General features: G+C 33.9%; 1 long non-coding RNA gene across 5 annotated transcripts in view; it reads left to right on the plus strand.

The window, feature by feature from the left end:
• The window catches only part of LOC123616791 (uncharacterized), a 160345-nt gene extending 149532 nt beyond the window's left edge, over positions 1 to 10813 (plus strand). For 4 of the 5 annotated variants that reach the window (XR_006724819.2, XR_006724821.2, XR_006724820.2 and 1 more), the window contains one exon: positions 7697 to 10813. This is a non-coding gene — a long non-coding RNA (uncharacterized LOC123616791). The remainder of the gene's footprint in view (positions 1 to 7696) is intronic. The other variant, XR_012508015.1, reaches the window with a different exon arrangement.
• Positions 10814 to 13219: the final 2406 nt, after the last annotated feature.

Below are 13219 nucleotides of genomic sequence, written 5' to 3' on the forward strand. Positions count from 1 at the left end.
TCAGACAGTGAACTGTTGTTTTGAGGACTGACATATAATCTTCACTTCCTCCGCACATCCCCCTTCCGTGGCTGAATTGTCAAAATGAGTGCCAGTAAGGAGTTAGGAGGAAAGCCCGGAAAAGGAAGGTGAAGTCTCCCTTAGACTTTCACTGCTTAGGAGTTCAGGGCCCTGTCAAAAGTAAATTGGATCCAAGCAGAAATAAAATAGGCCAGAGATTAAGGTACTGAAATTAGTGGTGAATTCACCCTAGAATCTACAGCCAATACTATGTAGGAGCCTCTGACTCAGGGCTTAGATAGAGGTTGCAAGTCCAGTGTCGGGAGGTAGCTGCTGTAGGACAGAAAAGCCAACAGAGATTTTGACTTTGGTGTGTGCGAAGGTCAGAGGATGAAGGAACCCTCAAAACCAAAGAGGAAATTTCCCTCAAGACATTTGCCAAATTTTGAAGCATTATTGAGCAGAAGCTAAAAAGGACACCTTTCAAAAGCTATCTCCATAAGAACCACATCCTCATAGTCTTTTAGTATAGACAAAGACCAGTGAGATAATCAGTTAACAGTCTTGAATGACTACAGAGTCATGGTGTAATGATGGTTAACCAAAAGTAGCTTAATTTTCTGAAACTTTTACCCTACTCTGAATGAGCTTAATCCTATATTGGATGGAGGTGACCATCCCTAAACCTAACTGAGAAAAAAGGGAATCCTCTCTGGTAATGAATAAATCACCATTTGCAACCTCTATACTTATTTTATACACAATGTCTGCCAAACTATTAAAAACTAAGAGAAGGGTGAACTTTATGCTCTGCAAATACTGTATCAATAAAGGTTAAAAAAACACATATGAAGAGTTATGGCTATCTTATCAATAACCTAGAGAACAAATTAGACAATAGAAAAAGACAAGGAGCTTACAATAATTATGATTAATATATTAAATAACTGAAATTAGCAACTCAGTGGATGATTTAATAGCAGGCTGTTTATAGCAGAACCAATGAAATAGAAGACACACCAATAAAAGATGGCCAAACTGAGGCACAGAAGGCAAAAAGAAGGACAATACAGAAAAGAGTATGGATGACTTGGGCCACTGGCCAAATGGTCTAACACGTAGGTAATTACAGCTCCTCAGACTGCATTCCCAGATAACTGTTACTAATCGACCTGAATTCCCTGGCTGCTCCCTGGAAAACCTTCTTCTCAGAGTCTGACTTTATATAACCTGACTCAGCTCACTAAGAGCAAACAGCACTGTCCCTAGGGTATTTGCCAAAACCATCAGCAGCAATTGTTCAACAGTGCAGGTGCCTAACGTATCATCAGCACCATTTAGGGCAAACTGGAGGCTGACCAGAAAACTTAAAATGAAAATCTGGGGAACAAGATGTCTGTAGAGGCTCTGAATATTTATGGTTATCTAAAAGGACGTGTGCATATGCAGGGCTGTGAACATGTCCAGGAAATAACTTAAAAGATCCTAATTGCTCATCTCTGGTTAATCCTGAGGTTCTGTGGAAGCAGGAAGTGAAGGCCAAAGCAGAGCTGTGAACTGCTAGAGCAGTGACGGCACGTCCTAACGCATGTACACACAGCCCCGCAGCAGAGGCTGAGAGACCTACTGGCTTACTAAATTCAGCACTGTATAAAAAGGAGTATGTAGCATGATCAATTGGGTTTATTTCAGGAGTACAAGGTTAGTTTAACATCTGAAAATTAATTATCATATTAATAAAATTAAGACAGAAACAACAAAATCATCTCAATTAGATCCTTATCTGTTTGAAGCAAATCTAGTATGTTTTCATGAAAAAGATACACAAACTAGAAGTAGAAGAGAACTCCTTTAACCCAACAAAGTCTACGTGTGCAAAACCCCAGCTGCCATCATATTTAATGGTATAAGGCTAAATGTTTTCCTCCCCGGATCAGAACCAAGGGAAGAGTGCTCATTCTCATCACTCGCGTTCATCATAGTGACAGGAATTCTAGCTAAAATAGGTAAGAAAAAGAAAAGGCACTCAGAAAGGAAGAAGTAAAACTATATGTATTCAGAGATAATATAATTATGAAAATTTATTGAAATTAACATGTTGGGCTATAAAGAAAGTTGTAATAAATTTCAAGTAATTGGAATCAAGAGTAAATATGTCCCTAGTCACAAGGGGATTTAATAACTAACATTTAATAACTTTAAGATAACCAGAAAAACCTCCAAAGTCTGGAATTTGAGTAAGAGGGGTCTACATAACAAGTCAATGAAAAAAGAAATCAAAATAAAAATTGGGAAGTTATCTGAAGTAAATTATAATTAAGATATGACGTATCAAAACCTGTACGAAAGAGATAATGCAGTGCTTAGAGAGAAATGTGTAGCCTTAAGTGTGTATATTAAAGAAAGGACCAACATATCAGTGATTAAACTTTCATCAAAAGAAGCTAGAATAAAAAGAGACAACATTTAAAGAAAGTAAAAGGATGAATGCAATAAATATAAAATAAAAATAAATGAAATTGTAAATAAAGACACAAAAACTAAAAACTATTACTTTGAAAAGATTTTAAAAAGTTAATTAATTCCTAGCAAGACTGATAGAAAAAAGAGAAAACAAAAATATCAATCAATATCAATACTGGTATTGATACCAATCAACAAAAATACAAAGGGGGATATCACTACAAGTTTCACAACATTAAAGCAAAAATAACAAAGTATTATAAATAATTTTATTAAAAAATGACAAATTGATTTTGATAGGAAAAAGAAAAACCTTAAATAAAATGTAAATTCCTGATGTTAATAGAAGCTGAAATAGAAAATATGAATATTCTGGTGTCTACCAAGGGATCTGAAAATGTGGGTTATTACTTCCCACCAAGAAAACTTAAGACCTGTGAGTTTCATCAGTAATTTCTTCCAAACACTTAAGGAAGAAATAATAGAAGTTTTTAACAAGATTGCTTAAGAGAGAGAAAAAACAATTCACACTTCCCAACTCTTTCTATTAGGAGGAATAATCTCCATACTAATATGTAAAAGAGAATTAGAAGAGTAGAAAATGACAGATCAATTTCTATCAGATACAGATGTAAAACTCATAAAATAAATGTTAACAAATGGAATCCAGTGAGTAAACAGTTACCAGTGGAGTATTTTACGGAAACGGAGGGTAGATAGAATCAGTGTGTTTCACCTGATTAACAGATTAATAATGGAGAAAATCTAATTATGTTCCCTGAGCAAGGCAGAAAAACATACCTGATCAAATGCCCCATTTATTTATTTTTTAGTGTAGCAAACTAAATGCAGGGGTGTAATTTTCAGTTCTCCTAGGCATGTTTTTCTCTGGGTAAAATGCAGCACAAAATAACAAAGACAGACGTGCAAGAAAATTTCAAGCCTCTTAACTTGCACTGTGGTTGTTAGTAATGTATTGACCAAACTTTCTGAAGTTTCTTGTGCAGAAAATATTATACTGTGCTTTTTTTTTTTTTTTTTTTTTTAATACCTAGGTAGTTTTCCAAATAGCTTCAGAACTGTCAGGGACAAAATTAAAAAAAAAAAGCCTTCCACTGCTACCTTTACATTTACATGTTAAACCTTGACCTAAGTAAGGTCTCTTTAAAGAACAGGCTCAGGAGTAAATGTAATCTGAAAACACGGTTATTCTATCCTAGCCTTACCCAGGGAATCGCTCTCTGTGTGCTGTGTAGACTCTGGATTATGCAGTTTCAGGGATGTTTTTAGGTATTCAGATACAATTAGGATACTATATATTTATAGCTTTGCAATTTTTTCAGTATGTGGTAGGTTAATTTCTCCCTTAAATTTTTTTATATGTTCTTGCCTGTTTTCACAAGAAACTTCAGAAATCTCTATTGTTTTTAATCATTTTAAGTGATTCAGAAATAATTAAAATCTTTGTAATCTTTAATGCCTCCTCTAAGAAGAAGAAATTGAATCTCCTCTTACTAAATATACATTCATTTTTCCTGGCTTTTGGTTTTATTCCTAAAGACACAATTAAGCTATTAGTAGATATTTATATTTTTTCACTAATTCTTGTTAACATAATATTTTCTAATATTTTCTAAACTGTTTTTGATGTATATTGCAAGTATATTTCTCTTCTTTTTTTTTTTTTTAATACAGGCTAACTTATGGGGTTCTCTTATTGGCTCTATTTTTTTTAGTTAATTTAGACTTTTGATTCCTCTCATAAAATAGCCCAGAAATAATTATAACAAATATTATACTTGTGTTTTATATTTTAATGAATTTATTAAAACTCCAGAACAAGAAAAAATAAATATAATTTTTTGAAAATTTGAAGAAATTTTTGCCATCCATGTTTTATCCCTCAGGGATAATAGACATTTCAGGTGAAAATGCTTTAATATTCATTTTGTACTTGATCTGGGATTGTTTAGGGTCAGGAATAGCAATTTTTTAGATGCCTGATGGAAGACATCTTTCATTTACCTAAGATGCTTTAAAGTTGCATATTATCCTCAGGTATATTCTAAATTTATCTAAGTTAGAGAATTCCAAAATCTATAAATAAAATGACAAATTTGTATTCTCATCAATATGTCCCCACCATGAATAAATAGGTAAGAAGGCATGGAAATTAACAGACTAAAAGAAATAGTCCAGAAATTTTTGAAAAGACTCCATTTTATAGTTACCCTGTGAGGTTTAAAAAAATCATTCGATTAGTTCAAATGATAAGTTTGATTAATTCAAACTCAGTATCTGATCCTCCCACTTACGCTCTAGTAGAGTGACATTTAAGGCTATTTATACACAGTTAATAATGTATACACTAAAATCCATTGTGACTGAGCTCATGTTCAAAAATGGTAAAGCACTTTTACATTATCAATAATTACACACTGCAGAGTGTTTTATTCTACTTCAATTATGTATCATTTTCTGTATAATAAAGTACTGGCTAACAAATATTTTTGATCTCACTCTCCTCTGCTTTATCTGTAACTTGGGTAATTATTCACTGAAAACATATCTTGATCTTGAATAACTACTATATATTAACCGGTATATATTTGCACTGTCCAATACAGTAGCCATTGGTCACAAACAACTGCTGAACACTTGAGATGTAGTCAGTCCAGATTGAGATGTGCTACAAGTGTAATATACAGAACTGATTATAAAAACTTGGCATATGTAAAATAAGAATGTAAAATATCTTACAAATAATTTTCATACTGATTGCATGTTGAAATTATCTTTAGGTATACTGGGTTACAAAAAGTGTCACTGTATTAATTTTGCTCTTAAATATATTTCAACGTGGCTAATAGAAAAATTTAAATTACACATGTGAGTTACATTATATTAGACAGTTTGGACACTCAGAATACCGATATCAAAATGCATATGCCTTGCTGTCAAAGAGTGGCATTTATTATTTCTGATGCTTTTCAGTGTATTGAAAACTCATAAAAGCCTTGTCAGGTAATACTTTGCATTTATTTTACATCTAGGAATGTAAGGCTTGAAGTGGTTAAGTAATTTTTTCAATGTTCTACATTTGGTAAACCTAAACTTATCTAGCATTCAAAGGCATTTTTTCCCTCTTTGCATCTCTAGAAGGGGCTAAAGACTAATCAAAATATAAGATGATAGACTTCGGCACATAAACAGGTTTAAAGCTTCCTGGGGATTTATTTAGCTCTATGTCCACTTCATGCAGAGTTGAAAGGCTGACTATTTGGGAAATGATACAAATCTGTTAATTCATATTTTTTAACTCAAAATTAACTTTTCACTTCTATATCTAGTTTTTAAATAAAAGCCTCACGTCTTCTCCAGGAAAAGCTCACTATTGAGTCAACTCCTTTCCAGTGTTGCTGAGTTAACTGATATAAGAGTGAGATATGCTAAGCTTCCATCCTTTTAGAATCTGAAAGCAAAGCCTTTGCAGCAAATAAGAACATGGCAATGCTGTACATTTTCACAATGGTGTTCCTTCTTTCCCTTGGAAAAACTTTAAACACTGAGAAATATGCTCACAAGTTTTTATCAGAAATAAATATAATACATCCCCCCAAAGAGGAAAAAAGTGGAAAAGAAAGGGTTAATACAGCCACATTTCTGTTAGCACCATGATTTGAAAGTTGCTCAGATGTTTCTGATCATATTTCATTTCCCCGGACTTAGTCATGAGTATCTGATGTTGGAAGGGAGTCTGGGAAACACAGTCCTTGACTGTCAATGGACCGGGGCGGGGGTGGGAACGGGGGCAGGGTGTGTGTGGGGCGGGGCTGGGAGGGTAGATAACACTAAAAGGAAGGAGGTCATTGACAGAGATTCAAGATTAGCATCATCTGTGACAACATATTTGCCTAACGCCTTTCCAAAAATCTTCCAAGTTAGGTTGAAAAAGTACCACCTCTATTCTCAGATCCATCACTTACTCCTTTAAAACTGTAGTCAAATTGGTGAAGTCTCTAAACATCCAGTTATTTTTTAATATGTGAAATAAAGATGATGTTAATATTCCAGAGTCATGGGGGCCATAAAGATTACAATGTGTAAAGATACACTGAATTGTAATGCTCTAAATTAAATCAAAGTAAGATATAATTTTAACTGTGAAGGAAGACTTGCTCTTTTAACTACCATCATTCAAAAGCTATCATAATTGCTTCTTAGGGCAACTAAAAATGAAGTAAATGTTATATTTATCAAATTACAAAAAATATAATTCAAAGTGAAAATAAAAGTGGGGAAATATTTTAAAGGAAGTATTTATAAGACATCGTAATTGAGCAAACAATATGATCTGTGCATATAAACACGATCACACACACAGATAAACACAAGCTCCACGCATATAATTTTCACTTAACACTGACAAAATTCTTTAAGCCAAGGTTTCCATTTTCCAAATGAAAAAAACTGAGGTTCAGAGAGATTATGTCACTAAACTGGTGAGGAACAGAATAGGTGCTCTAATCCATGTCTGATTCTACTGCCAGAACTAAAGCTTAAACGTTTATTCAACTTTATATGATTGAGTTAAACATTATTTTATTAACGAATCTTAGATTTAAAAATACCAGTGACATTACCAAGTGTAATCTTACTACACTGACTTTAATTCTAAACATTACCTCTTTGCTTAGAGAAAAGATCCCAGTAGCGTCAATTACATTAGTCCAAATAGGAAAAATGCACGTTTTTACATTGCCTGCTTAATTCTCGATAAGATTTTCTAAGTAAATATATATATCATAAAGTATTCATATCCTAGTAATGAGGATTATATAATTTTATTGATTTTGTGAATTTTGCTAAATATGAGATGCTGAAAAATGGAACCATATCTTCCTATGTTATCACTGAGTGAATTGAAAATGTTTGATCCCTGTTGAAATATTCACGTTTTATTCAGTTCAGTGAAAATCAATAATGATTCATCATCCTTAGTCCACTGGAGACAACATCCAAGTGTCAAACTACAAGCTCATCAGCTTCATCGACATTTAAATTTCCTTTAAAACAGAGATGTGGGGAATTGAATTTGCTTATTGCAAATGGGAAAAAGATTGGATTGCAGCCTGGTGCCCAGGATGATTGAATCCTTTCTGGGCGAAGCAGTAGTAAATAAGATGATTAACAAGAGATTGTATTTTTTTCTTTCACAATGTGAATGAATCAGCTTCCAGCCAGAGTGCCAGAAGGTACGCATACAGCTGCTCAATCAGTTGGAAAAATGAGTAATGGAAACCTTATGGAAAACTAACATTTTTAAAAAGGCCCAGATTAGCACAGACAGCGCTCTCCAACTTTCGGTCACACAGCAGCAGAGAAACGGCAAAAGCAATGCTTCCGTCCTAAACCGCGGCGTTGGTGAGGGGAAAGGGAAAATGAGCCCTCAAGACTTGTGAAAGGTTCTTGCCCTTCCCTGCAAATCCATCAAGGTAATGAGCGACTCGGACTGTAACAGGGCACTGCTGCTCAGTGAGGCACTTGCTCTGAATACCGGGAAGTAAAAGCGTCAAGCTGATCTCATCAGGAACAACTGAATTCTTAAGTTTCTTTGACAAGTGTGTGCAGTAAATAGATGACTGAAATAGAAGAGAAGATGACAAAAGGAACATATATATGTGTAACTGAATTACTATGCTTTACACCTGAAATTAACACAACACTGTAAACAGGCTATTCTTCAGTAAATATATATATGTATCTAATTTAAAAAAGAAAAGAGATGATGACAAAGGGAGGTTGAATATTTTTTATGAAAAGTCTTTGTTATATAATATAAGGAAACATGTTTGGATCACTTCTCTGGAGATCATCTCAGTGCTGCACAAAACCACTGCTTCTTAGTTCTCAACTACATGGCTTTGACCTAAAACTATGAAATAAACTCTCTTCATCAGCCTTGATTATCTTTCACTATTTCATCTTAAGTCCAATAACTTAATACTCTTTCCCCTTATCTACCTTTAAAATATTATTCTCAGCTACCTTGCTCTCATTAGCATTTACAATTAACAGCTTACAATACATAGTAAGATGTATTTATACTATGACACTCTATGCCCCACAATTAATCCAATATTAGGACACCCACTCTTATCAATAATTCTCACTCTACTATATGAATCCCCAAATCTTCCCTGAAAGAAAAAGACTCAAATTCCGATATTCTTTATTATATAATGTTCAGATGTTTAGCAATTAAATTTTTGGCTAATATTTTATCAAAATTTTTCAGTATCAAGTCATAGACTTTTATACTTTGCAGTATAACCCAATAGTACATTGGCAATCCAGTTAATTATTTAATTTCAATTATTATAATTTTAAGATCAAGAATTTCCATTTGGTTCTCTTTATTTATAGTTTCCAGTTGTTCTTTTATTATTATCTTATTAAGACCATATTTTCTTTAAATATATTTTAAAATTAATGAATATTTTATAATAGACACAATTTGACAAAGCCAACATTTTCGCCATCACTGAGTTGGCTTCTATTGACTTTTTTTTTTTTTTAATATGAAACACATTTCCATCTTTCTTTGAGTAACTGGTAATTTTTTAAAAATTTTATATTGAGAATTGTGGCTTTGTAAAGGTTCTAGGTTCTGTTACTATCCTGTAAGGCATTGATTTTTATCTTAGTTGTCAGTTCAATTACTGGCTGATTTCCTTGAACTTTGATAGGTTTGATTTTATGTCTTTTATGCCTGGGGAAAGACCAGTGTGTTTTCCAAACTCTGTAAATTAACAAGAATCAATCTCTGAACTCAAATCTCCTACATGGATATCATCAAGGATGGGTTTCAGACTGTTAGGGTCAGTCCACAGAAATCTTATTCTCGAATGAGGACATAAGTATCCCAAAGCATGGCCTCAGTGGAGTCTCTGTTCAATGCTCAGTGCCCTAGGGATGTGCTGGGACGTCAATGTCCCAGAACGTCTCAGCCTCTGGCATCCATGCTATACTTACAGTATCATAGCTGCCAACTCTTGGTAAGACTGTACGGTCTCATTCTGTGTACAGGCAGCCCAGTCTTAGCCCAGTACTTTGTGGGGAACTTCTGATTTCTTTGGTCTCCCTTCTTCTATATTGCTCTCATTTATAGAATTACGCTACTTCATCTGCCCCAAACTCTGATTTTGCCTTCACTCAGCAGGACCACATGATTTCTTTGGACTCCACTTCATTGCACATTGGCCAGAAATTTGTCTGTAGGGAGAGGACAGCACTCAAAGTGGGACTTCCTTTGTACACGCCCATTTTCTGGAGGATAATGTTCTTGCATTAGCTGCTGTCCAATGCTATAAACATTTGATATATTTATATGTATATATGTATGTATTCACACATACCCATGTTTGTTTAATTTTCTCATCATTACAGTGTGAGGGCAAGTCTGGTACCAGATGGGAAAAAATACCCTCCTAGAAAGTGAGTTGAATTTTTTTTTGTATTTCTAAAATGCTTATTATAAATAGTTTCAACCTTCACCACTGCACTTAGGAATTTTACTGTGAAGTAAATCTTAGTTTTCCATCGTTATTCCGTGTAAAATGAGAGTTTTGTTAGAAAGTGCTGGGAATTACTTATTGGCATATTTCCCCCCATTTCTGTAGATTTTTAAAGTATTTTTAGAGTACTTTCAATTTGAATTCCAGACAAATGTTCAGAAAAGAAACACAAAGTGGTTGTTCCCAGTGGTTTGTTCTTAATTATATAACATCATCTCTGAACCACAATCAGAACTGTTAAAGCGTAAGTCTCAACTAAAGGAAAATTAACTTGGGACAAACAAATGAAAAAAAATTCATTTCCTCATTTATAAAGAATTTTCACTGAAAGATTTCAGGATGAGTATGTCCAGAATCCAAACTGTACTGAATTCTTTCTATAGCTATCTTTATAACTTCATCTTTAAATGCTTTTTTCTGTCCACTATTGAATCCACATCTGCTAAGTTTATCCACCAAGTGTTTTTTAAAACCTAAGAATCACAATTTTAGGTCAGTATGAAAAGTAATTATCATTAACTTAATATTTTTAATGCAGTGTTTTTAAGCGATTGCAATCCACTGTCAGGACACAGCCTTTAATCCCTGGTCCTCCATAAGCACCTTCCATTCGAAAGCTTCTCTTACTTGTGAAGATCCTACTAGGATATACACATTGATTCTTATACAAAGTGTTAATCAAATAATTAATTAAACATCTAGGTACTGATTTTACTTCTCATTTGATCTTTTACAGATTACAACTAATAAAAAATATTCCTAGAGTTACTTCATTGCCGTCTCGTGGAACAGATTTCACTGCACATGGTTTAGAGCCTCCATTAGCAGATACAATCTGTCAGCGTTGGCTCTTAAAGCTAAATGCTAAGGAAATAATTGTTTGCCTCCTTTAACTCTACCTAATTCACGATCCATTCTATATCCTACGGAACATGAATTTTCTTCCAAGTGATCTTAGGTTTACGGAAAATTTGAGAAATGCCAAGACATGGCAGAAATGTACAATACATGTGAGAGAGTAGTGTGAAATAAAGATTAAAATGTAAATAGGTAGACCATAGAGGAAATCAGACAAAAGCATAAGAAAGAAACTGATATAAAGTGAACCTAGAAGGAAAATTTCACTAAAGAGTTGAATTTTATCTGTTACTCATTTGACATTATCCAAGAGCCTTTGAAGAGTTTTAAGCAAGCATGTAATGAGGTCAAATCTTCACTTTGGTATGCCAAAGACATATCAACCACCCAAATGCTAGGAGTGACTTTCCCAAGGTGAGATCAACTGTAGCTGGCTGTGGTGATGGTGTCCTTTATTCTCTCTTTTTCCTCTCCACTACTCTTTATGGCCAGGCACATTCATCCCCGGGGCCGTTCAGTCAGAGTTATCCTTCTCTTGCTGAAGGAAGAGAGTGTCTAGAGGATTGATCTTAGGTTCATATGAGGATAAGTGATTTGATTAACATAGTGCTCACGAGAAGATGGATTTTGAAACCTCTTTTGTGTTAACAATGACATGTCATTTATTACTTGAATCGTTTCAGATAAATGCCTTAATATCTGCTAGTGGGAACTTTTGGTAATTTCTAATGCTATGAAAAGTACAAAGAAAAACTCATTGGGAATATGAAAATCTCTTGACTTCTAGACAGATTCTAGACAAGGAGGAGAGTCTGGCAGATCACAAATAATGAAAGTTCAGTTGCGCCATTCTTTTTAGAAGTATAATGATGAGAATTTAACAATGGAAAAAAATGTATATGCTTAAGCTATGCTTACCATTTATAGTTGCTTAAAAGTTTTGTTACACCTCCAGTTTTAATTTTAGCTGCTCACATATTTGGTGAGCACTATGAATTTTGATAATCTGCCACAAAAGTTTTGATTTGAAAGATTGTTTAGCCCAACATTTTTCTTTCATTCTCCTCATTGAAACATCTTCAATTCTCTACTCTTTCTTAAGTGTCAAGGTTTTTCTGAATTTTCCCAGTGTTTAACATTCTTCCTTAGATAAGCCACCTTTACTCTCTCATCCTTTTCAAAATGTTTCACTAGGAAATAAAATCACATTAAGAAAAGAGGGACTGAGACATGAAAGGTAAACAATAACTTAAGTAATTTTTATAAAATAAAGGAATTTATCCTCTTTAAATCCTCTGATCCAGTCACATCAGAGAGAAGGATTCTAGGACAAGAGAGGGTTATAAGTAGACCAACTGTAAGTTCTCATGTATCCTGGACAGGATTTAATCCTGTTTTCCTGACATCACTTATTGTTAAAGTCCTGTTACTCAAAATTGCCCAAATTGAGATGACAGATTTTTACAATCACCATAGTTATAAGAAGCAGGATAAATTTTAGGCAGAAATTTATTTATTAATTTATCTTCTTTTAGCCAGACTTTCTCTTTTATGACCCACCAATACCCTACTACATTTTATTACTTATTTTTGCTTAGCTTATCCTCCTAACATAGAAAATATTTGGGGGATAAAAGCTGGGAGGAAAGGAACACTATCTAATGCTACGCGGTTTTACCATCTTCAATCACTCCTAAAAAATATTTGTATGCCTTACTGTATGATCCAGCAATCCCACTCTTGGGCATATATCCAGAAGGAACCCTACTTCAAAAAGACACCTGCACCCCAGTGTTCACAGCAGCACTATTTACAATAACCAAGACAGGGAACCAACCTAAAAGTCTATCAACAGATGAATGGATAAAGAAGTTGCGGTATGTTTATATAATAGAATACTACTCAGCCATAAAAAAGAATGAAATAATGCCATTTGCAGCAACATGGATGGACCTAGAGATTATCATATTAAGTGAAGTAAGTCAGACAGAGAAAGACAAATATCATATGATATCACTTATATGGAATCTAAAAAAAGATCCAAATTTTCTTTACAAACCAGAAATAGACTTATGGACATAAAAAACAAACTATGGTTACCAAAGGGGAAAGAGGGGTAGGGATAAATTAGGAGTTTGGGACTAACAGACACACACTACTGTATGTAAAATAGATAAACAACAAGGACCTACCATGTAACACAGGGAACTGTATTCAATTTCTTGTAATAAGCTATAATAGAAAAGAATCTGAAAATATATGTATATATATATGTATGTGTGTGTATGTATAACTGAATTGCTTTGCTGTACACTTGAAAC

This window comes from Camelus bactrianus, chromosome 7 (assembly GCF_048773025.1).
Source record: "Camelus bactrianus isolate YW-2024 breed Bactrian camel chromosome 7, ASM4877302v1, whole genome shotgun sequence".
NCBI lineage: Eukaryota > Metazoa > Chordata > Mammalia > Artiodactyla > Camelidae > Camelus > Camelus bactrianus.